At 51.4% G+C, this 21,905-nt stretch overlaps 1 protein-coding gene across 1 annotated transcript in view; it reads right to left on the bottom strand.

Annotated features, from left to right (window-relative positions):
- MIDEAS (mitotic deacetylase associated SANT domain protein) overlaps positions 1-15,271 on the bottom strand; it is a 91,044-nt gene extending 75,773 nt beyond the window's left edge. The window contains exon 1 of the mRNA XM_075614288.1: positions 14,973-15,271. The gene's annotated coding sequence lies outside the window, so the exon portion shown is untranslated. The remainder of the gene's footprint in view (positions 1-14,972) is intronic.
- Between the last annotated feature and the right edge of the window lie 6,634 nt (positions 15,272-21,905).

Below are 21,905 nucleotides of genomic sequence, written 5' to 3'. Positions count from 1 at the left end.
CCCCCTGCAGCACGGGATGCATCCGCGGAGCAGCTGGCAGTGTTCCCCCTGCAGCACGGGATGCATCCGCTGAGCAGCTGGCAGTGTTCCCCCTGCAGCACAGGATGCATCCACGCAGCAGCTTGCAGTGTTCACCCTGCAGCACGGGATGCATCCGCGCAGCAGCTTGCAGTGTTCACCCTGCAGCACGGGATGCATCCGCGGAGCAGCTGGCAGTGTTCCTCCTGCAGCACGGGATGCATCCGCGGAGCAGCTGGCAGTGTCTCCCTGCAGCACGGGATGCATCCGCGCAGCAGCTGGCAGTGTTCCCCCTGCAGCACAGGATGCATCCGCGGAGCAGCTGGCAGTGTTCCCCCTGCAGCACGGGATGCATCCGCGGAGCAGCTGGCAGTGTTTCCTCCTGCAGCACGGGATGCATCCGCGGAGCAGCTGGCAGTGTTCCCCCTGCAGCACGGGATTCATCCGCTGAGCAGCTGGCAGTGTTCCCCCTGCAGCACGGGATGCATCCGCGGAGCAGCTGGCAGTGTTCCCCCTGCAGCACGGGATGCATCCGCGGAGCAGCTGGCAGTGTTTCCTCCTGCAGCACAGGATGCATCCGCGGAGCAGCTGGCAGTGTTCCCCCTGCAGCACTGGATGCATCCGCGCAGCAGCTTGCAGTGTTCCCCCTGCAGCACAGGATGCATCCGCGGAGCAGCTGGCAGTGTTCCCCCTGCAGCACGGGATGCATCCGCGGAGCAGCTGGCAGTGTTTCCTCCTGCAGCACAGGATGCATCCGCGGAGCAGCTGGCAGTGTTCCCCTGCAGCACGGGACGCATCCGCGGAGCAGCTGGCAGTGTTCCCCCTGCAGCACAGGATGCATCCGCGGAGCAGCTGGCAGTGTTTCCCCCTGCAGCACAGGATGCATCCGCGGAGCAGCTGGCAGTGTTCCCCCTGCAGCACGGGATGCATCCGCGGAGCAGCTGGCAGTGTCCCCCCCTGCAGCACAGGATGCATCCGCGGAGCAGCTGGCAGTGTCCCCCTGCAGCACAGGATGCATCCGCGGAGCAGCTGGCAGTGTCCCCCTGCAGCACAGGATGCATCCGCGGAGCAGCTGGCAGTGTCCCCCCCTGCAGCACAGGATGCATCCGCGGAGCAGCTGGCAGTGTCCCCCTGCAGCACAGGATGCATCCGCGGAGCAGCTGGCAGTGTCCTCCTGCAGCACAGGATGCATCCGCGGAGCAGCTGGCAGTGTTCCCCCTGCAGCACGGGATGCATCCGCGGAGCAGCTGGCAGTGTTCCCCCTGCAGCACAGGATGCATCCGCGAAGCAGCTGGCAGTGTTTCCTCCTGCAGCACGGGATGCATCAGCGGAGCAGCTGGCAGTGTTCCCCCTGCAGCACAGGATGCATCCGCGGAGCAGCTGGCAGTGTTTCCTCCTGCAGCACGGGATGCATCCGCGGAGCAGCTGGCAGTGTTCCCCCTGCAGCACGGGATGCATCCGCGGAGCAGCTGGTAGTGTTCCCCCTGCAGCACGGGATGCATCCGCGGAGCAGCTGGCAGTGTTCCCCCTGCAGCACGGGATGCATCCGCGGAGCAGCTGGTAGTGTTCCCCCTGCAGCACGGGATGCATCCGCGGAGCAGCTGGTAGTGTTCCCCCTGCAGCACGGGATGCATCCGCGGAGCAGCTGGTAGTGTTCCCCCTGCAGCACGGGATGCATCCGCAGAGCAGCTGGCAGTGATCCCCCTGCAGCACGGGAGGCATCTGCGGAGCAGCTGGCAGTGTTTCCTCCTGCAGCACAGGATGCATCCGCGGAGCAGCTGGCAGTGTTCCCCCTGCAGCACGGGTTGCATCCGCGGAGCAGCTGGCAGTGTTTCCTCCTGCAGCACAGGATGCATCCGCGGAGCAGCTGGCAGTGTTCCCCCTGCAGCACGGGTTGCATCCGCTGAGCAGCTAGCAGTGTCTCCCTGCAGCACGGGTTGCATCCGCGGAGCAGCTGGCAGTGTTTCCTCCTGCAGCACAGGATGCATCCGCGGAGCAGCTGGTAGTGTTCCCCCTGCAGCACGGGATGCATCCGCAGAGCAGCTGGCAGTGATCCCCCTGCAGCACGGGTTGCATCCGCGGAGCAGCTGGCAGTGTTTCCTCCTGCAGCACAGGATGCATCCGCGGAGCAGCTGGCAGTGTTCCCCCTGCAGCACGGGTTGCATCCGCGGAGCAGCTGGCAGTGTTTCCTCCTGCAGCACAGGATGCATCCGCGGAGCAGCTGGCAGTGTTCCCCCTGCAGCACGGGTTGCATCCGCGGAGCAGCTGGCAGTGTTCCCCCTGCAGCACGGGATGCATCCGCGGAGCAGCTGGCAGTGTTCCCCCTGCAGCACGGGATGCATCCGCGGAGCAGCTAGCAGTGTCTCCCTGCAGCACAGGATGCACCCGCGGAGCAGCTGGCAGTGTTCCCCCTGCAGCACGGGTTGCATCCGCGGAGCAGCTGGCAGTGTCCCCCTGCAGCACGGGATGCACCCGCGGAGCAGCTGGCAGTGTTCCCCCTGCAGCACGGGATGCATCCGCTGAGCAGCTGGCAGTGTCTCCCTGCAGCACGGGATGCACCCGCGGAGCAGCTGGCAGTGTTCCCCCTGCAGCACGGGATGCATCCGCTGAGCAGCTAGCAGTGTCTCCCTGCAGCACAGGATGCATCCGCGGAGCAGCTGGCAGTGTCCCCCCCTGCAGCACGGGATGCATCCGCTGAGCAGCTGGCAGTGTCTCCCTGCAGCACGGGATGCATCCGCGGAGCAGCTGGCAGTGTTCCCCCTGCAGCACGGGATGCATCCGCTGAGCAGCTGGCAGTGTTCCCCCTGCAGCACGGGATGCATCCGCGCAGCAGCTTGCAGTGTTCACCCTGCAGCACGGGATGCATCCGCTGAGCAGCTGGCAGTATTTCCTCCTGCAGCACGGGATGCATCCGCGGAGCAGCTGGCAGTGTCTCCCTGCAGCACGGGATGCATCCGCGCAGCAGCTGGCAGTGTTCCCCCTGCAGCACGGGATGCATCCGCGGAGCAGCTGGCAGTGTTCCCCCTGCAGCACAGGATGCATCCGCTGAGCAGCTGGCAGTGTTCCCCCTGCAGCACGGGATGCATCCGCGGAGCAGCTGGCAGTATTTCCTCCTGCAGCACGGGATTCATCCGCTGAGCAGCTGGCAGTGTTCCCCCTGCAGCACGGGATGCATCCGCGGAGCAGCTGGTAGTGTTCCCCCTGCAGCACGGGATGCATCCGCGGAGCAGCTGGCAGTGTTTCCTCCTGCAGCACAGGATGCATCCGCGCAGCAGCTGGCAGTGTTTCCTCCTGCAGCACGAGATGCATCCGCGGAGCAGCTGGCAGTGTTCCCCCTGCAGCACAGGATGCATCCGCGCAGCAGCTGGCAGTGTTTCCTCCTGCAGCACGGGATGCATCCGCGGAGCAGCTGGCAGTGTTTCCTCCTGCAGCACAGGATGCATCCGCGCAGCAGCTGGCAGTGTTTCCTCCTGCAGCACGAGATGCATCCGCGGAGCAGCTGGCAGTGTTCCCCCTGCAGCACGGGATGCATCCGCGGAGCAGCTGGCAGTGTTTCCTCCTGCAGCACAGGATGCATCCGCGCAGCAGCTGGCAGTGTTTCCTCCTGCAGCACGAGATGCATCCGCGGAGCAGCTGGCAGTGTTCCCCCTGCAGCACAGGATTCATCCGCTGAGCAGCTGGCAGTGTTCCCCCTGCAGCACGGGATGCATCCGCGGAGCAGCTGGCAGTGTCTCCCTGCAGCACGGGATGCATCCGCGGAGCAGCTGGCAGTGTTCCCCTGCAGCACGGGATGCATCCGCGGAGCAGCTGGCAGTGTTCCCCCTGCAGCACGGGATTCATCCGCTGAGCAGCTGGCAGTGTTTCCTCCTGCAGCACAGGATGCATCCGCGGAGCAGCTGGCAGTGTTTCCCCTGCAGCACGGGATGCATCCGCGGAGCAGCTGGCAGTGATCCCCCTGCAGCACGGGATGCATCCGCGGAGCAGCTGGCAGTGTTCCTCCTGCAGCACGAGATGCATCCGCGGAGCAGCTGGCAGTGTTCCTCCTGCAGCACGGGATGCATCCGCGGAGCAGCTGGCAGTGTTCCCCCTGCAGCACGGGATGCATCCGCGGAGCAGCTAGCAGTGTCTCCCTGCAGCACGGGATGCATCCGCGGAGCAGCTGGCAGTGTTCCTCCTGCAGCACAGGATGCATCCGCGGAGCAGCTGGCAGTGTTCCCCCTGCAGCACAGGATGCATCCGCGGAGCAGCTGGCAGTGTTTCCCCTGCAGCAGGGGATGCATCCGCGGAGCAGCTGGCAGTGTCCCCCCCTGCAGCACGGGATGCATCCGCGGAGCAGCTGGCAGTGTTTCCTCCTGCAGCACGGGATGCATCCGCGGAGCAGCTGGCAGTGTTTCCCCTGCAGCACGGGATGCATCCGCGGAGCAGCTGGCAGTGTTCTCCCTGCAGCACGGGATGCATCCGCGGAGCAGCTGGCAGTGTCCCCCCCTGCAGCACAGGATGCATCCGCGGAGCAGCTGGCAGTGTTCCCCCTGCAGCACGGGATGCATCCGCGGAGCAGCTGGCAGTGTCCCCCCTGCAGCACAGGATGCATCCGCGGAGCAGCTGGCAGTGATCCCCCTGCAGCACGGGATGCATCCGCGGAGCAGCTGGCAGTGTCCCCCTGCAGCACGGGATGCATCCGCGGAGCAGCTGGCAGTGTTCCCCCTGCAGCACGGGATGCATCCGCGGAGCAGCTGGCAGTGTTCCCCCTGCAGCATGGGATGCATCCGCGGAGCAGCTGGCAGTGTCCCCCTGCAGCACGGGATGCATCCGCGGAGCAGCTGGCAGTGTTCCCCCTGCAGCACGGGATGCATCCGCGGAGCAGCTGGCAGTATTTCCCCCTGCAGCACGGGATGCATCCGCGGAGCAGCTGGCAGTGTTCTCCCTGCAGCACGGGATGCATCCGCGGAGCAGCTGGCAGTGTTCCCCCTGCAGCACGGGATGCATCCGCGGAGCAGCTGGCAGTGTCCCCCCCTGCAGCACGGGATGCATCCGCGGAGCAGCTGGCAGTGTTCTCCCTGCAGCACGGGATGCATCCGCGGAGCAGCTTGCAGTGTCTCCCTGCAGCACAGGATGCATCCGCGGAGCAGCTGGCAGTGTCCCCCCCTGCAGCACGGGATGCATCCGCGGAGCAGCTGGCAGTGTTCTCCCTGCAGCACGGGATGCATCCGCGGAGCAGCTGGCAGTGTTTCCTCCTGCAGCACGGGATGCATCCGCGGAGCAGCTGGCAGTGTCCCCCCCTGCAGCACGGGATGCATCCGCGGAGCAGCTGGCAGTGTTCCCCCTGCAGCACGGGATGCATCCGCGGAGCAGCTGGCAGTGTTCCCCCTGCAGCACGGGATGCATCCGCGGAGCAGCTGGCAGTGTTCCCCCTGCAGCACGGGATGCATCCGCGGAGCAGCTGGCAGTGTTTCCTCCTGCAGCACAGGATGCATCCGCGGAGCAGCTGGCAGTGTTCCCCCTGCAGCACGGGATGCATCCGCGGAGCAGCTGGCAGTGTTCCCCCTGCAGCACAGGATGCATCCGCGCAGCAGCTTGCAGTGTTCCCCCTGCAGCACAGGATGCATCCGCGGAGCAGCTGGCAGTGTTTCCTCCTGCAGCACGGGATTCATCCGCTGAGCAGCTGGCAGTGTTCCCCCTGCAGCACGGGATGCATCCGCGGAGCAGCTGGCAGTGTTTCCTCCTGCAGCACGGGATGCATCCGCGGAGCAGCTTGCAGTGTTCCCCCTGCAGCACGGGATGCATCTGCGGAGCAGCTGGCAGTGATCTCCCTGCAGCACGGGATGCATCCGCGGAGCAGCTGGCAGTGTTCCCCCTGCAGCACGGGATGCATCCGCGGAGCAGCTGGCAGTGTCCCCCCTGCAGCACAGGATGCATCCGCGGAGCAGCTGTTAGTGTTCCCCCTGCAGCACGAGATGCATCCGCAGAGCAGCTAGCAGTGTTTCCTCCTGCAGCACGAGATGCATCCGCGGAGCAGCTAGCAGTGTCTCCCTGCAGCACGGGATGCATCCGCGGAGCAGCTGGCAGTGTTCCTCCTGCAGCACAGGATGCATCCGCGGAGCAGCTGGCAGTGTCTCCCTGCAGCACAGGATGCATCCGCGGAGCAGCTGGCAGTGTTCCCCCTGCAGCACGAGATGCATCCGCAGAGCAGCTGGCAGTGTTTCCTCCTGCAGCACGGGATGCATCCGCGGAGCAGCTGGCAGTGTCCCCCTGCAGCACAGGATGCATCCGCGGAGCAGCTGGCAGTGTTCCCCCTGCAGCACGGGATGCATCCGCGGAGCAGCTGGCAGTGTTCCCCCTGCAGCACGGGATGCATCCGCGGAGCAGCTGGCAGTATTTCCCCCTGCAGCACGGGATGCATCCGCGGAGCAGCTGGCAGTGTTCTCCCTGCAGCACGGGATGCATCCGCGGAGCAGCTGGCAGTGTTCCCCCTGCAGCACGGGATGCATCCGCGGAGCAGCTGGCAGTGTCCCCCCCTGCAGCACGGGATGCATCCGCGGAGCAGCTGGCAGTGTTCTCCCTGCAGCACGGGATGCATCCGCGGAGCAGCTTGCAGTGTCTCCCTGCAGCACAGGATGCATCCGCGGAGCAGCTGGCAGTGTCCCCCCCTGCAGCACGGGATGCATCCGCGGAGCAGCTGGCAGTGTTCTCCCTGCAGCACGGGATGCATCCGCGGAGCAGCTGGCAGTGTTTCCTCCTGCAGCACGGGATGCATCCGCGGAGCAGCTGGCAGTGTCCCCCCCTGCAGCACGGGATGCATCCGCGGAGCAGCTGGCAGTGTTCCCCCTGCAGCACGGGATGCATCCGCGGAGCAGCTGGCAGTGTTCCCCCTGCAGCACGGGATGCATCCGCGGAGCAGCTGGCAGTGTTCCCCCTGCAGCACGGGATGCATCCGCGGAGCAGCTGGCAGTGTTTCCTCCTGCAGCACAGGATGCATCCGCGGAGCAGCTGGCAGTGTTCCCCCTGCAGCACGGGATGCATCCGCGGAGCAGCTGGCAGTGTTCCCCCTGCAGCACAGGATGCATCCGCGCAGCAGCTTGCAGTGTTCCCCCTGCAGCACAGGATGCATCCGCGGAGCAGCTGGCAGTGTTTCCTCCTGCAGCACGGGATTCATCCGCTGAGCAGCTGGCAGTGTTCCCCCTGCAGCACGGGATGCATCCGCGGAGCAGCTGGCAGTGTTTCCTCCTGCAGCACGGGATGCATCCGCGGAGCAGCTTGCAGTGTTCCCCCTGCAGCACGGGATGCATCTGCGGAGCAGCTGGCAGTGATCTCCCTGCAGCACGGGATGCATCCGCGGAGCAGCTGGCAGTGTTCCCCCTGCAGCACGGGATGCATCCGCGGAGCAGCTGGCAGTGTCCCCCCTGCAGCACAGGATGCATCCGCGGAGCAGCTGTTAGTGTTCCCCCTGCAGCACGAGATGCATCCGCAGAGCAGCTAGCAGTGTTTCCTCCTGCAGCACGAGATGCATCCGCGGAGCAGCTAGCAGTGTCTCCCTGCAGCACGGGATGCATCCGCGGAGCAGCTGGCAGTGTTCCTCCTGCAGCACAGGATGCATCCGCGGAGCAGCTGGCAGTGTCTCCCTGCAGCACAGGATGCATCCGCGGAGCAGCTGGCAGTGTTCCCCCTGCAGCACGAGATGCATCCGCAGAGCAGCTGGCAGTGTTTCCTCCTGCAGCACGGGATGCATCCGCGGAGCAGCTGGCAGTGTCCCCCTGCAGCACAGGATGCATCCGCGGAGCAGCTGGCAGTGTTCCCCCTGCAGCACGGGATGCATCCGCGGAGCAGCTGGCAGTGTTCCCCCTGCAGCACGGGATGCATCCGCGGAGCAGCTGGCAGTGTCCCCCCTGCAGCACGGGATTCATCCGCTGAGCAGCTAGCAGTATTTCCTCCTGCAGCACGGGATGCATCCGCGGAGCAGCTGGCAGTGTTCTCCCTGCAGCACGGGATGCATCCGCGGAGCAGCTGGCAGTGTTCCCCCTGCAGCACAGGATGCATCCGCGGAGCAGCTGGCAGTGTCCCCCCCTGCAGCACGGGATGCATCCGCGGAGCAGCTAGCAGTGTTTCCTCCTGCAGCACAGGATGCATCCGCGGAGCAGCTGGCAGTATTTCCCCCTGCAGCACAGGATGCATCCGCGGAGCAGCTAGCAGTGTCTCCCTGCAGCACGGGATGCATCCGCGGAGCAGCTGGCAGTGTTCTCCCTGCAGCACGGGATGCATCCGCGGAGCAGCTGGCAGTGTTCCCCCTGCAGCAAGCTTCGCAGAGGATCGCGGCACACCAGGCTATCCTGGCACCATGGTTGAGAAACACTGGCTTATACCAAAATAAAACAATAAATACGAAACTAATTTTGCGACAAAAGATTATGATTCCTTTAAATCAGTGACACAGGCTGAGACACACAAAGTTATGGGTATCCGACACAAAGATTTCCCCCCTGGATTTTTCATTCAATGGCCTAGATTCACTGAAGGGTGCTAAGCGGCAGTACGCCTTAACGCATTTAAAACTAATGGGAGTAAAGTCGTGCTAGAGCTGGCACCATTTAATGAATCTGGGCCAATGTGCACAATGTAACACTGGCTAAGTTCCATAAATTGCTTACACCCTTAAATGTCACATATACAAATACACTGAGCAACGTATGACAACACACTTCAGGTCAAAGGACAAAGGAACTTGGCAGCCTGCCGTAGGGATGGGTTCTGTGCTTATGTATTTGCAATGCAAATCTGCACCACGTCCTGTAAATGAGTCTTGCACAATACCCTGTGCATTCAACACCTATTTTATTAATGCCAAGCTATACAAGTCAACTGTAATTACATATTGCCACAGGCCTCTACATCTGTCAGATTGTATCACTAGGCGTGAATAAACCTTTTGAAGTTTAACCCATTGCAGCGATACCTCGAGCAGTGCAGGTATGGAATAAAATCATTTGGGCCTGGAAATCCCAGCCAGTCATACTGTACAGTATGTAGTATGGGAACACCTCTCACATCAGCAGGTTTGTCATGCACTGCAGATGCAAGGGGAAACGAAGAAACTGTCTACTTATTGGACACATTTAAAAGTGTATTTTGCTCGTGTTGGGATGGGGGGAAAATGATAAAACTCTTGCAACCTAGACAATAAACTGTGACAAAAAGGAAAAATTAAAACAGCACACAATAAACGTGGTCAATTATATAGTGACAATTCACACAAGAACTTGAATAAAGTGAAAACAGTGTTATTCTAACTTTCCCTGCCGCTGAGGTTAGTTCTCTCACCCAGAGAGAAAGGAAAACCTATAGCTCACGTGACCGGCCCTGCGCTCCCGTGAGCGGGAAAATCTATCTTTTGAAAAAGACCTACGCTTCTGCACGCTTGCGGAAGCGTGCGCGAGCCCCTGCTTAAGCCGCTCTCATTGCGGCTGCAGGGGCTCACTGGGAAGCGTCAGCGCGCCTCAGCACAGGTCAGCGCCTAAGCGCTGACCCTGGACTCAGCCTAATTCCCCTCTGATTTCTATCGCTAGACCGCTCATCACGTGACGTGGAAGCACTCTGCACTGAACACCACGGGTGCCGGTCGGGGAAGGCAGAGCAGACCTCCCGTTCCACTGAATTGTATATATTCAACCTGCGCGTTATATTGTGCACAGTTATTTTGCTATAACACACCGAGCTGACGTTCTGCGGAGGGGAGGAGATGCCCAGCAGTACGTGTGTCTGACATATTGGATAGATTGACCAAAACGCTTTATCAAGAAGAAGTCCTGTGAGTTTGGACGATCAAAGTGGGGAATTACTATGGATACAGTATATAGTAGGCTTATATACTATGTTCTTGTTTTTTTCCTTTGCGCTATAGGTTTCTCTTTCTAGACAATAAACATACTGCATTGTATGTAAACGATACTTCCTTGCACAGACATTTTTATCTTCTTATGGAAAAAAGCACTTCATTTAGTCACAATTACCTCCCAGTAATAAAGCTTTATCTATTAGTTTGTTTTGCAATTGGTCATTAAGGTCCAAAGTTACTAAACAGAGATATAGTTACATAGTTACATAGTAGATGAGGTTGAAAAAAGACTTCCGTCCATCAAGTTCAACCTATGCTAAATTTAGACAACAGATACTTTATCCTATATCTATACTTATTGATCCAGAGGAAGGCAAACAAAAAACCCCATTAAGGAGAAAAATTAATTCCTTCCTGACTCCAAGAATTGGCAATCAGATTAATCCCTGGATCAACATCCTTCCCATGTATACTTATTTGGTATATCCCTGTATACCTTTCCCATCTAAAAAGATGTCCAACCTTTTTTTGAACAAATCTATTGTATCTGCCATCACAGTCTCCATGGGTAATGAATTCCACATTTTAACTGCCCTTACTGTAAAGAACCCTTTCCTTTGTTGCTGGTGAAATATCCTTTCCTCCAACCTTAATGGATGACCCCGAGTCCTTTGTACTGCCCGTGGGATGAATAGTTCTTTTGAAAGCTCCTTGTATTGTCCCTGAATATATTTGTATATAGTTATCATATCCCCTCTTAGACGCCTCTTTTCTAATTTAAATAAATCTAATTTAGCTAGCCTCTCCTCATAAGTTAGAATGTCCATCCCCTTTATTAATTTGGTGGCTCTTCTCTGCACTCTCTCTAGTTCCATAATGTCTTTTCTTAGGATTGGTGCCCAAAATTGTACTCCATATTCAAGGTGTGGTCTTACAAATGCTTTGTAAAGGGGCATAATTATGTTTACTTCCCTTCCATCCATTGCCCGTTTGATGCAAGATAAGATCTTGTTTGCCTTTGCAGCTACTGCATGACATTGGGCACTATTGCTAAGCCTGCTGTCTACAAGCACTCCTAAATCCTTCTCCATCAAGGATTCCCACAATATATCTCCATTTAATTTGTAAGTCTCCTTTTTATTCTTGTATCCCAAATGCATAACCTTACATTTATCTGTATTAAACCTCATCTGCCATTTACCTGCCCACGTTTCCAGTCTCTCCAAGTCCTTCTGAAGAGAAATTACATCCTGCTCTGATTCTATTACCTTACACAATTTAGTATCATCAGCAAAGATGGAGACGTTGCTCTCGATCCCAATCTCAAGGTCATTAATAAACAGGTTAAAAAGCAAGGGTCCCAGTACCGATCCCTGAGGTACTCCACCCACGACTTTAGCCCAACCTGAAAAAGTTCCATTTATGACAACCCTCTGTTGTCTGTCCTTTAACCAATCCAATCCAGGTGCATATATTATTACTGAGTCCAACTTTCTTTATTTTGTACACCAACCTCTTGTGTGAAACCGTATCAAAAGCCTTTGCAAAATCTAAGTAGACCACATCAACAGCATTACCCTGGTCTAGATTCCTACTTACCTCCTGAAAGAAACAAATAAGGTTAGTTTGGCAAGATCTATCCTTCATAAATCCATGCTGACTATTACTAATAATTTTATTTTCCATTAGGTATTCCTGAATATTATCCCGTATTAAACCTTCAAGTAGTTTCCCCACTACTGAAGTCAGGCTTACAGGTCTGTAATTTCCCGGTTGTGATCTAGCTCCCTTTTTAAATATAGGCACCACATCTGCTTTACGCCAATCTTGTGGTACTGAGCCTGTGGAAATGGAGTCCTTCAATATTAAATATAATGGTTTTGCTATTACTAAGCTTAACTCCTTGAGAACTCTTGGATGTATGCCATCGGAGCCAGGTGCCTTATTAACTTTAATTTTTTCAAGTCGCTTATGAACTTCTTCGTCAGTTAACCAATTGTTCATTAATATGGAGGTTGTGGCTTCCTCCTGCGGCACTACTATTGAACATGATTCTTCCCTGGTAAACACAGAGGCAAAGAATTTGTTTAATACCTCAGCTTTTTCCTTATCTCCAATAATCTGCCAACCCATCTCACACTGAAAGGGTCCTATATTTTCTTTTCTCATTTTTTTGTTATTAAGGTACTTATAGAATTTTTTAGGGCTGACCTTACTTTCTATTGCAATCCTTTTTTCATTATCCATTTTTGCTAATTTGGTTGCCCTTTTGCAATTTTTGTTACATTCCTTATAATCCTGATACAATATCTCTGTCCCTTCTGACTTAAAGAATCTAAATGCCTTCCTCTTCTTGTCCATTTCCTCCCCTACCTGTTTATTTAGCCACATTGGTTTTGACTTATTTCTTTTATACTTATTACCCAAGGGTATACACTGATAAGTGTGCTTTTCTAACAATGTTTTAAAGACTGCCCATTTATCTTCTACATTTTTCCCTGCAAAACCATCATCCCATTGTATTACTACTAGATTAGACCTCAGTTTATTAAAATCTGCCTTTCTAAAGTTTAAAGGTCTTTGTTGAATCCAAGTAATCTGTTTTTTGATAATTTAATTCAAATGAGACCATGTTATGATCACTGTTACCCAAATGTTCCAGATAAATGTCAAACAAACTTGTAGCCCGTTCACTTGAAAGTGTCTTGAAGTACAGCACATTATGTTTAGTAAAGCAAGGTGACCCTGAATAAAATGTTTTGAGAATTGTGATATTCCTTAAGCTGTGCGCTGGTGTATTGCAAAGAAATGCCTTGCTGTACCCCCCCTGGAAGTTCGCAGGCACCCTCTCCTTTGTTTTACATTTAAACATTGTGTTCATTGTGTTCATTTTCAGTGCATTTTTTAATTGACGTGTTTTTTATCCCGGCAGCAGTCTCGATACCCTCCTCATCCAGCAAAGATTCTCTCTCTGATAATTAGGACTGCCAGGCTCAGTCACTGAGGGTGCTAAGCTTCAGCATGCGTTAACTCAGGGGTGGGAAACTCCAGTCCTGAAGGGCCACCAACAGGTGAGTTTTTCAGGATATTCCTGCTTCAGCACAGGTATCTGTCTTTGACTCAGCCACCTGTGCTGAAGCAGGGATATCCTGACCTGTTGGTGGGCCTTAAGGACTGGAGTTGCCCACCCCTGCCTTAACTCCTGTTCACTGCAATAGGAATTGAGGTGTGCTACAGCTTAGCACCCATTACTGAATCTGGGACAGAGAGCTGTTTGGGGTAGCGCTGAGCGGGCTGCACGGACTTACATATATAGATATATGTAAGTCCCCACTCACGTGGTGCTCGTGCGCAGGCACACACGCTCACCCGCGATCGGCGCTTAGGTAAACAAAAAACCTATACTTACCCACGCGCTTAACTACCCGCAATGCCTCCCGTCCGCGCGCGTACAAGCAGGACACCCGGCGCTCATGCTTGGAGCGCTCTCCAAGCATGAGCGCGTTCAGCGCCAGCGGGGACTTAGCCTTAAGGGCTGATATGCTACAAGTCCCTTATTTACCAGGCTGAAGAAGTCTTTTTTTGTTTTTTGCCTTTATTCTCCAAAGTTAAATAGCATCAACCTTTAAAACATAAATTGAAAAAAGTGTGAAGAAATGCACATGATGGATCCCTTTTATGGGGTAAATTCTATATCGTCCAAAGCGGCCGCCCAGGACCCTTCCAGAAAAAGATTATAGATTTCAATTGGGATTTTCAGCAGAAAAGTAGCCACTTCGGCAGATAAGGAATTACCCCCTTCACCTATTTTTAGTAAATGATTGAGGGCTGCACAAGTGGGTAAAAATATTATTGCATCAAGCACTTACGAGTGATATTTTCCAAAACCATCCCCCTGACCCCCCACCCCCCAATTACAGAAAACACACACACAAAGTACAGTATATGCAAACATTGATAACCTCTGTGCTGCCAGACAGACCAGCGATGCGTGCCAATGTATTGCATGTCCATGTTTAGTAATGTGATGCAGGTTTCATTCAGCAACAAATTATTTATCTCAATATCGGTGACTTTTTACCTATAGTATTATCTTGCTAAAAGTATTGTTAAAATGACATGAGACCCTTTTGATTGCATCAGACATCAGTTGTGGCTTCACTTTTCCCAGTATGAAATGAATGACACGCAACCCATGTGTGACTCTGTGGGGGAGGGGTCACTGTGAAATGCACACGTGTCTGACTGTACAAGTCTCAATACTGCCATGGTCACATGTGTGCTACTGAGCTGAATGTGAACATGCACAGTTCAACAATAGATAAGTGGCAAGGAGTGGGCAGTGCAACATGACATCTGCAGATCTATTTCAAACGTTGCAAACGAAAAACAATACAGTGTGTGTGTGTGTGTGTGTGTGTGTGTGTGTGTGTGTGTGTGTGTGTGTGTGTATATACACACTTTAAGAAATGCTTTACTTGCAAATTAATATATAAAGCATTGCAACTTGTTAAAATAATTGCTGTGCTGAAATGTTGCTAAAGATGTAAGTATCGCTATATAAACAGATGCAGAATATACTGAAGTCTGAATATTACAGGGTGACACTTGGTCTGAGATCTAGATTATTCATGGTGGATATTACAATGGCAACAACGTATAGTAGGTTTTCAAGTGTACTGCTATTAAAAAAGTATTCTCAAGAGAGAATAGAAAAATGATCTTATGCTGTTCCCATTTCTGCAATGAAAACCAACTTACCAGTGCTGGGTTAAGGACCCCATGCAGCTATACACAATGCTGGGTTATGGACCCCATGCAGCTTTACACAATATGGACTGTTTTTTTTGCAGAATGCAAAAAGACAAATAACAATACACATTGGTAAACTATATAATGTTTCCATAGCACCCATAGGTGGGGCGACACGGAGGATGCAGGCAAGTTTATAAAGGAGCTTGGTCTTTGCATAGTCTCCAATTAGATATACAATATAAAAGCAGCATCACCAGCACTATAAAACATAATGCATGCAGACCAAGGACATAAAGAAGTGTGTTCTGTGCATGGCGTCTCCTGAAACTTTAAACGGAAGAAAAGAAACACAACAACAAAAATGTGCACAGACCTTTTTCCGAAGTGTGGATCCCACAGGAAGATTCCTGCAGATTCATGTCATGGAGATAGCAGATCCCTTTCTTGCAGAAGATATGGATCACAGTCCATGGATAAGTTGTTGTGCTTGGGGAGTGGGGACAAAAGCATGTCTGGGAGATCAGCTGCCCCTGTCAATAGCAACCCCCTCCCTCTCCCCAGGAGCTGAAATAGTATCAGGGCAGCAGAGTGGGGCAGTGCAGGGAAAGCAAACTGCTTAACTCAAGCAGCTGAGGCAGTGTCCACACCCTGGGAAATAACCAGCTCGCCAGCACTGTCCCTAACAATACAATATAAAGTGCTTCTCTGTACATGAAGTCCTCACTTCCCTGTATTCTGTACTCGCCTCCTCCTTCTCTGCACAGAGACAGTACAGGAATCCGCTTTGCTGCACTTGTTTGTGTGCAACTGCCCTGACTTGGAGAGGGAGAGAGGGGGAGAGAGGGAGAGAGAGCTTTGCTGTAGTAGGAGGGTGGAATTAACCCTTCCTGCAGTGGAGGGGTAATGTGTTGCTGAAAGTCACAAAGGTTTCATCCTTTCTATATGTCAAGTTAGCAAGCTGGTCTTAGGCCTCGGCCAGGGTGGCGCTGAGCGGGCAGGCGGGCGCGCACACACTGACCGCGATGAAACACATTGCGGCAATGTGTGTGGCCAGCGTGAGCAAGCAAATTTGATTTTGCAGCTCGCAAGCGCGTCACGTGAGCGGTTCGCCCAATGAGGACGAAACAGCTCCGTGATGTCGTGGCCGCGCCCCCAGGCGAGCGAGCGCCTAGCCGGCCACGAATTGCCCGGCTGAGCAGGGTGCAGCGCACGAGCGCCAGCGCACCCATTCCCTGCCTGGCCGCAGCCTAAGGATTGTTCTACACGCGCGCCCGTGTGAACGCGCTTGCACGTGACGCACCTTTTGTGTGTGTACGGTCCGTGCTGCCGGGAGCGACAGGCTGGGAAGGTACTGTGTGTGTGGGTGTGTGTCACTGGGTAACTGTGTGTGTGTATAGATTGTGTGAGTTAATAATTTATTAAATAATATTTTTAAAATAAAAAAAACGACATGTATGAATAAAAAAAATTTTTATTGTGCAATGTTGATAAATATATATACACACATACACACACACACACACACACACACGCACGCACGCACGCACGCACACACACACACACACATACACACACATACATTACAACGGCGGTAGTGGCACCAAAACGTACTTTCCCTGTCTCCTCCCCGATCGCCGGCTCCACGCTCACCGCCGTGCGCGCGCGGCCCTATTATAGAATGGCTGACTAACCACAGCCAATTATAAGTGCCGCGCGCACGGCGGAGCGCATGCGCCCACTATATTACGGGCCGTCACAGGAGAACCAAAGCAACTGGATCCCCCAGAGCAGGAGGAGCTAAATCAGAGGAGTCTCTGTCAACAAGATCATTATTATTGACTAAAACCATTGGGGTTTATTAGGGGGGAAAAAAGATGCCTCAACTCTAAGCAAAGAAAAATGCATTTATATTTAAATTACAATAAAGAATTCAGCTTTAAATAAAGAATTTAGTAGGAATTGCATTTATCCGCTCCCAGTTACTATTCCTGCCCCGTTCCCAATAAAGTCGTGGTCACTATATGGAGTTTCTTGTTGATCCATAAAAAAAAAAAGTTGCAAGAATTTAGAGCAGCAATCCCACCGAATTTAATTGTGATTCTTGATACCGGAGATACTGACCAGTTTTGTTGCTGGTGTAACTTCCTGGACATTGAGACAGTTGTCCAATAAGAAGTAGCCATATCACCTGCCCCCTAATGACATTGCGGATTCCCACTGCACCCAGAAGATTTACTTAAAGGGAAGTCAAACACCAACCACTAAAGGAGCAGCTCGGTGAATAAATGCATTGACTCTGTAAACCCTGACACAAAGTTTAAAGGGGGCCCTTGTTCAATTCTCGGTGTCAGCTCCTTGTGACCTTGGGCAAGTCACTTTATTTCATTGTGCCTCAGACACCCAAAACATAGATTGTTAAGTCACCTGGGCAGGGAGTAATTAGATTGTAAGCTCCTCGGAGCAGGGACTCTTCTTCCTTAATGTTACTTTTATGTCTGAAGCACTTATTCCCATGCTCTGTTATTTATATTGTTATTTATATGATTACAACATGTATTACTACTGTGACGCACTCTGTACATTTATGGCGCTATATAAAGACATACAATACAATACTGTGTCTGTAATATTCCTATGTGCTGCATGTCGTGCGCTATACTGTGATTGTGACACGGCTTCAGTCCCATTGGGAGAAAAAGGCTATATTTATTATTAAAAATGTATTTAGGGAACAGAAGACATAGCGTGGATCAGCTTTGAAGGAGCCCCAATTCAACTGTAAAAATACAATTAACGAGTAGGAGGGGTTTGCTGCTTAAGGCCTCGTTCAGGGTGCAGGCTTTGGAGGGAGGGCGTGCTGCCGTGCGAGCTGCCGTGGGACACAATGTATTCAAATTGAATACTGCTTGTCAGGGTAGCAGCTGCCCTGTCTCCGAAGCCCGGAGTTGACGCTGGCTACAGTTTCACTAAACGAAAAAATCGTTTTTTGAAGCTGCAGCAGCGTCACTGGGACCTCGGCAGCCAATGAAATCATTCTTGAGAATGATTTCATGACTGCAACTTGGATCCCTAAGCTGCCGTCTGTAGTGCCGCCCCCTCCCCGCCTCCTCAACTCCTGAAAAAGTCTGCTGGGAGGATGAACACACATCGCCCAGCAGACTGCCACCCTCCTTCCCGAACGCCCGCCCTCCCTCCAACTCCTGCCTCCGGCACCCTGAACGAGGCCTTATAGGTGCGTTCCAAGTTAAATGTCCCCCTTTTTTAGGAGAGAGAGAGAAAAAGAAAAAAAGAGAGAGAGAGAGAGAGAGAGAGAGAGAGAGAGAGAGAGAAAGAAAAAAAGAGAGAGAGAAAAAGAAAAAAGAGAGAGAGAGAGAGAGAAAAAGAAAAAAGAGAGAGAGAGAGAAAAAGAAAAAAAGAGAGAGAGAGAGAGAACCAGAAGTCCTCTGGCCTCGCTCCCAGCAGCTTTGTTGATGTAAGAGCCTTCAATTATAAGCAGCACACAAGCCCGCCCCGCCCACACAAGCTTTTCACAGGGAGTTTCTCCAAGCGCCTAAGCACTTTCTCCTGTATTATCACAGCAATGGAATGACTTCTATCAAACAAGTGGGCTGCCAGCTGTAGAGAACCACCATGTGCTGCATACCAACGCAGAACTCTGCAAGCAAGGTGTGACGTCCACAGAACAAGCCTCTTCTCTATCACTAACCTGCCTTCCAGCCCTTTGCCTAACCATGCAGGTGGGGCCAGACGTATTGGACCTCATATACAAAGTGATGCTAGCAGCATTGTGCATGATAAAACCCTTTGTTTTATTTAATAACACTATTTATTGATTATCCTAATCGGCAGCGCAGACCCGTGTGTGGTTACACTGTTGGCAATGAGTGTCAGCTGCTGAAAGGTGAGATCTACGTTTCGGGTAACTTGGTCACTGGGGTCAGATATTGGAAAATGAAAGTGCTACAGCAAATATCTGTTATGCCTGCGTTTTGTCAGTAACCTCGTCAACAACATAAACATTAGGAGAAAACACAAAGGACATCAATAACATATGGCTCAAGTTTCTAATTGTTGTGACAATGCTGCGCAAGTGCGTTTTCTCATTTTGTAACGCATTCACGTTAAAAAGGTACAATTTCATTACCGTCCCTGATTATCTATTTGCACATTCTGATTAAAAATCATTTAACCTGTGAGTGCGAGAGACTCGCACCACGGGCCCCACTATGGCTGGTCCCCCCAAACAATGTTTGGAAGCCGGGGTCCTCGGTTTACCCCTCCTTTCCCTCTCTATCCCTCCCCTCCTCCAAGTTCTGCAAGCATTTGTCACTATTATGTAATAATATGTATATCTTTCGTTGTATATGTTCCCATACCAGATTGTTTCCGAAGACGGATGTACCGACTCTTCAACTATATGTAAGTTATCACTCTGTTCATTTGTATTATAGAACCTTGAACCACCACCATGCCGATTAATATAATATCCCAAAACACCAAGGGCTTAAACACCCCCCGAAAGAGACGTATTACCCTTTCGGAAGCCAAAAGACTGGCAGGAGATATAATCTTGCTACAGGAAACTCATTTGAAAAAGGAGGATCAGTCACTGCTGTTCAGCAATGACTACCCCCTAGTCTACCACTCATCAGCCCCCACGAAAAAAAATGGCGTAGCTACACTTTTCCATAAAAATTTAAACTTCAAAGTAGATAAAATTAAAAGTGATCTCGCTGGGAGAATTCTAATCATTACAGGGTCACTGGACTCCACTGATATAACAATAGTCAACACTTATGCCCCTAACGAAAATCAAGAATCCTTTTTCCAGGAACTAACAAATTTAATTCTCTCAGTCCAGAAAGGCCTTTTAATTTTAGCAGGAGATCTAAATGCAATTATGGATCCAAATCTAGATAAATCTCCCAGTCCCCCCCCCCCCCCCCCCGCCACAAAAAATAGTTCCCTCTACCCGGGGACTTGTATCTATGACCAAGGATCTATTGTTGGTAGACTCCTGGAGATTAGTTAATAGCAATGTAAAGGATTTCTCCTTTTTCTCTCACCCCCATAATAGCTATTCTCGAATCGACTATATACTAATAGACCAACAAATTAGCGATAATATTTCCTCAGCAGTAATTGTCCCCTCTGCTTGTTCAGATCACTCTACGCTTATAACCAAATTGGCTGGCCTCACTTCCAAAATTAAAACAAGGTTGTGGTCCTTGAATGAATCCCTACTACTGAACCCACAAAATCTCCAACTAATAGAAAAAGACCTGGCCCAATACTTTGAATTAAACAACACCCCAGAGGTTTCCTCTTTTATCCTTTGGGAGGCCCACAAATCAGTGATAAGAGGCAAACTGATTGCCCTGGCTTCTCAGAAAAAAAAAGAAAAAACAAAACAAATTGAAACACTAACACAAAAACTATCAGAACTAGAATCTATTCACAAGTCAAACCCATCACGAAAATATTACAGGCAGATAATCTCAGTGAGGGGCGAACTAAATCTTTTGCTGGTGACAAACGCAGAAAGAGCTGTAAGATGGTCCCAACAGAAATACTATGAAAAAAGTAATAAAGCAGATAGAATGCTGGCACGCAAATTAAAGCAAAAACAAGCTAGAGCTAAAATTCATAACATCCACACTAAAAATGGCTCAGTATCCCACAATCCCAAAATTATAAGCGACGCATTCAAGGACTATTACACATCCCTATACAACCTACCAGGCCCAGTGGGAGACTCGGCTAAAACCAAAGAGCAATAAAGATTCGAAATTATCTAGCAGAATGCCGACTCCCCACTCTAGATCCGAACGATATCATAAACCTCGAAAAATCTATAGAGCCCCTGGAAATTATGGACGCCATAAAATCCCCGAAAATTGGGAAGGCCCCTGGTCCGGATGGATTTTCTAATCTTTATTACAAGAAATATTCCGCAATGCTCCTCCCATTTCTTACCAAAGTATTTAATGAGATGCTACTAGGCCTTCCCCCTCCTAGGGATATGCTTCGCGCTACCATAGTGGTAATCCCAAAAGAGGGGAAAGATCCTCTGCTGTGCTCTAGCTACAGACCTATTTCATTGTTAAATACTGATCTAAAACTTTATGCAAAGATCTTAGCCAACTGATTAAACAATATCCTCCCTAAACTGGTTCATCCGGACCAGGTGGGATTTGTCCTGGGCAGACAAGCCCTTGACAACACTAGGAGGACAGTGAATCTAATACACGTAGCACAAAACACAAAGTGCCCATCTCTATTACTCTCTTTAGATGCAGAAAAAGCGTTCGATCGATTAGACTGGCAGCTTATGTCAGCTACGCTTTCACAGATGGGATTCACAGCCAAAATACTAAATAGCATAAACACACTATACTCCACACCAACGGCCATGGTAAGGACGAACAACTCCTTATCTGATCCCGTTTCAATATCAAATGGAACTAGACAGGGTTGTCCGCTCTCACCTCTGTTGTTTGCCTTAGCCATAGAACCATTAGCATGCCGGATAAGGATGAACCCCAATATTGCGGGTATTCCTGTTGGTCAGGAAGAATTCAAAATAGCTCTTTTTGCGGATGATATACTGTTGACGCTCTCAAAACCTCTTACATCCCTCCCTAACCTCTTCTATGATCTATCAGAATTCGGCTCCCTTTCAGGATATAAAATGAATCACTCCAAATCCATGGCCCTTAGCTTAAATCTCCCTAAAGAATTAGTAAAATTACTCCAACTAAATTTCGACTTTAAATGGAACTTGAACCATATTAAATATCTAGGGGTCCAATTAACAAAAGATTACTCGACTTTATACAACACAAATTTTAAACCCTTTTTCGACCAGATAGCTAAGGATCTATCCACTTGGAATCCATACATAATATCCTGGTTTGGGAGAATAACCACCATTAAAATTAATATTCTACCTAGACTCCTCTATCTCTTCCAAACTCTCCCGGTTAAAATTTGTCAGAAAGACCTAAACAATATACAGAAGAAAATTTTGAAGTTTGTCTGGCAAAATAGGCGACCCAGAGTTCGCAAAGATATTCTTTATAAGTCCAAATCAGAAGGAGGCTTAACTCTCCCGAACGTACAAAACTACTATAGATCCGCACAGCTAGGGCAACTCATTAGCTGGCATTCAAACCCAACCGAGAGGAGGTGGGTTGAGATAGAGGACCTAGTTTGTTCCCCATGTAAAATAAAAAAATCTTCTCTGGCTCAACAAAAAGTCTAGACCACCTGAGACCTACAAGAACCCGGTGATATCCTCTGCCTG

The sequence above is a fragment of the Ascaphus truei genome, chromosome 9 (genome assembly GCF_040206685.1).
Source record: "Ascaphus truei isolate aAscTru1 chromosome 9, aAscTru1.hap1, whole genome shotgun sequence".
Taxonomy (NCBI): domain Eukaryota; kingdom Metazoa; phylum Chordata; class Amphibia; order Anura; family Ascaphidae; genus Ascaphus; species Ascaphus truei.
Note: the sequence above shows the minus strand (reverse complement) of the source record. Positions and strands in the feature narration are given on the sequence as shown.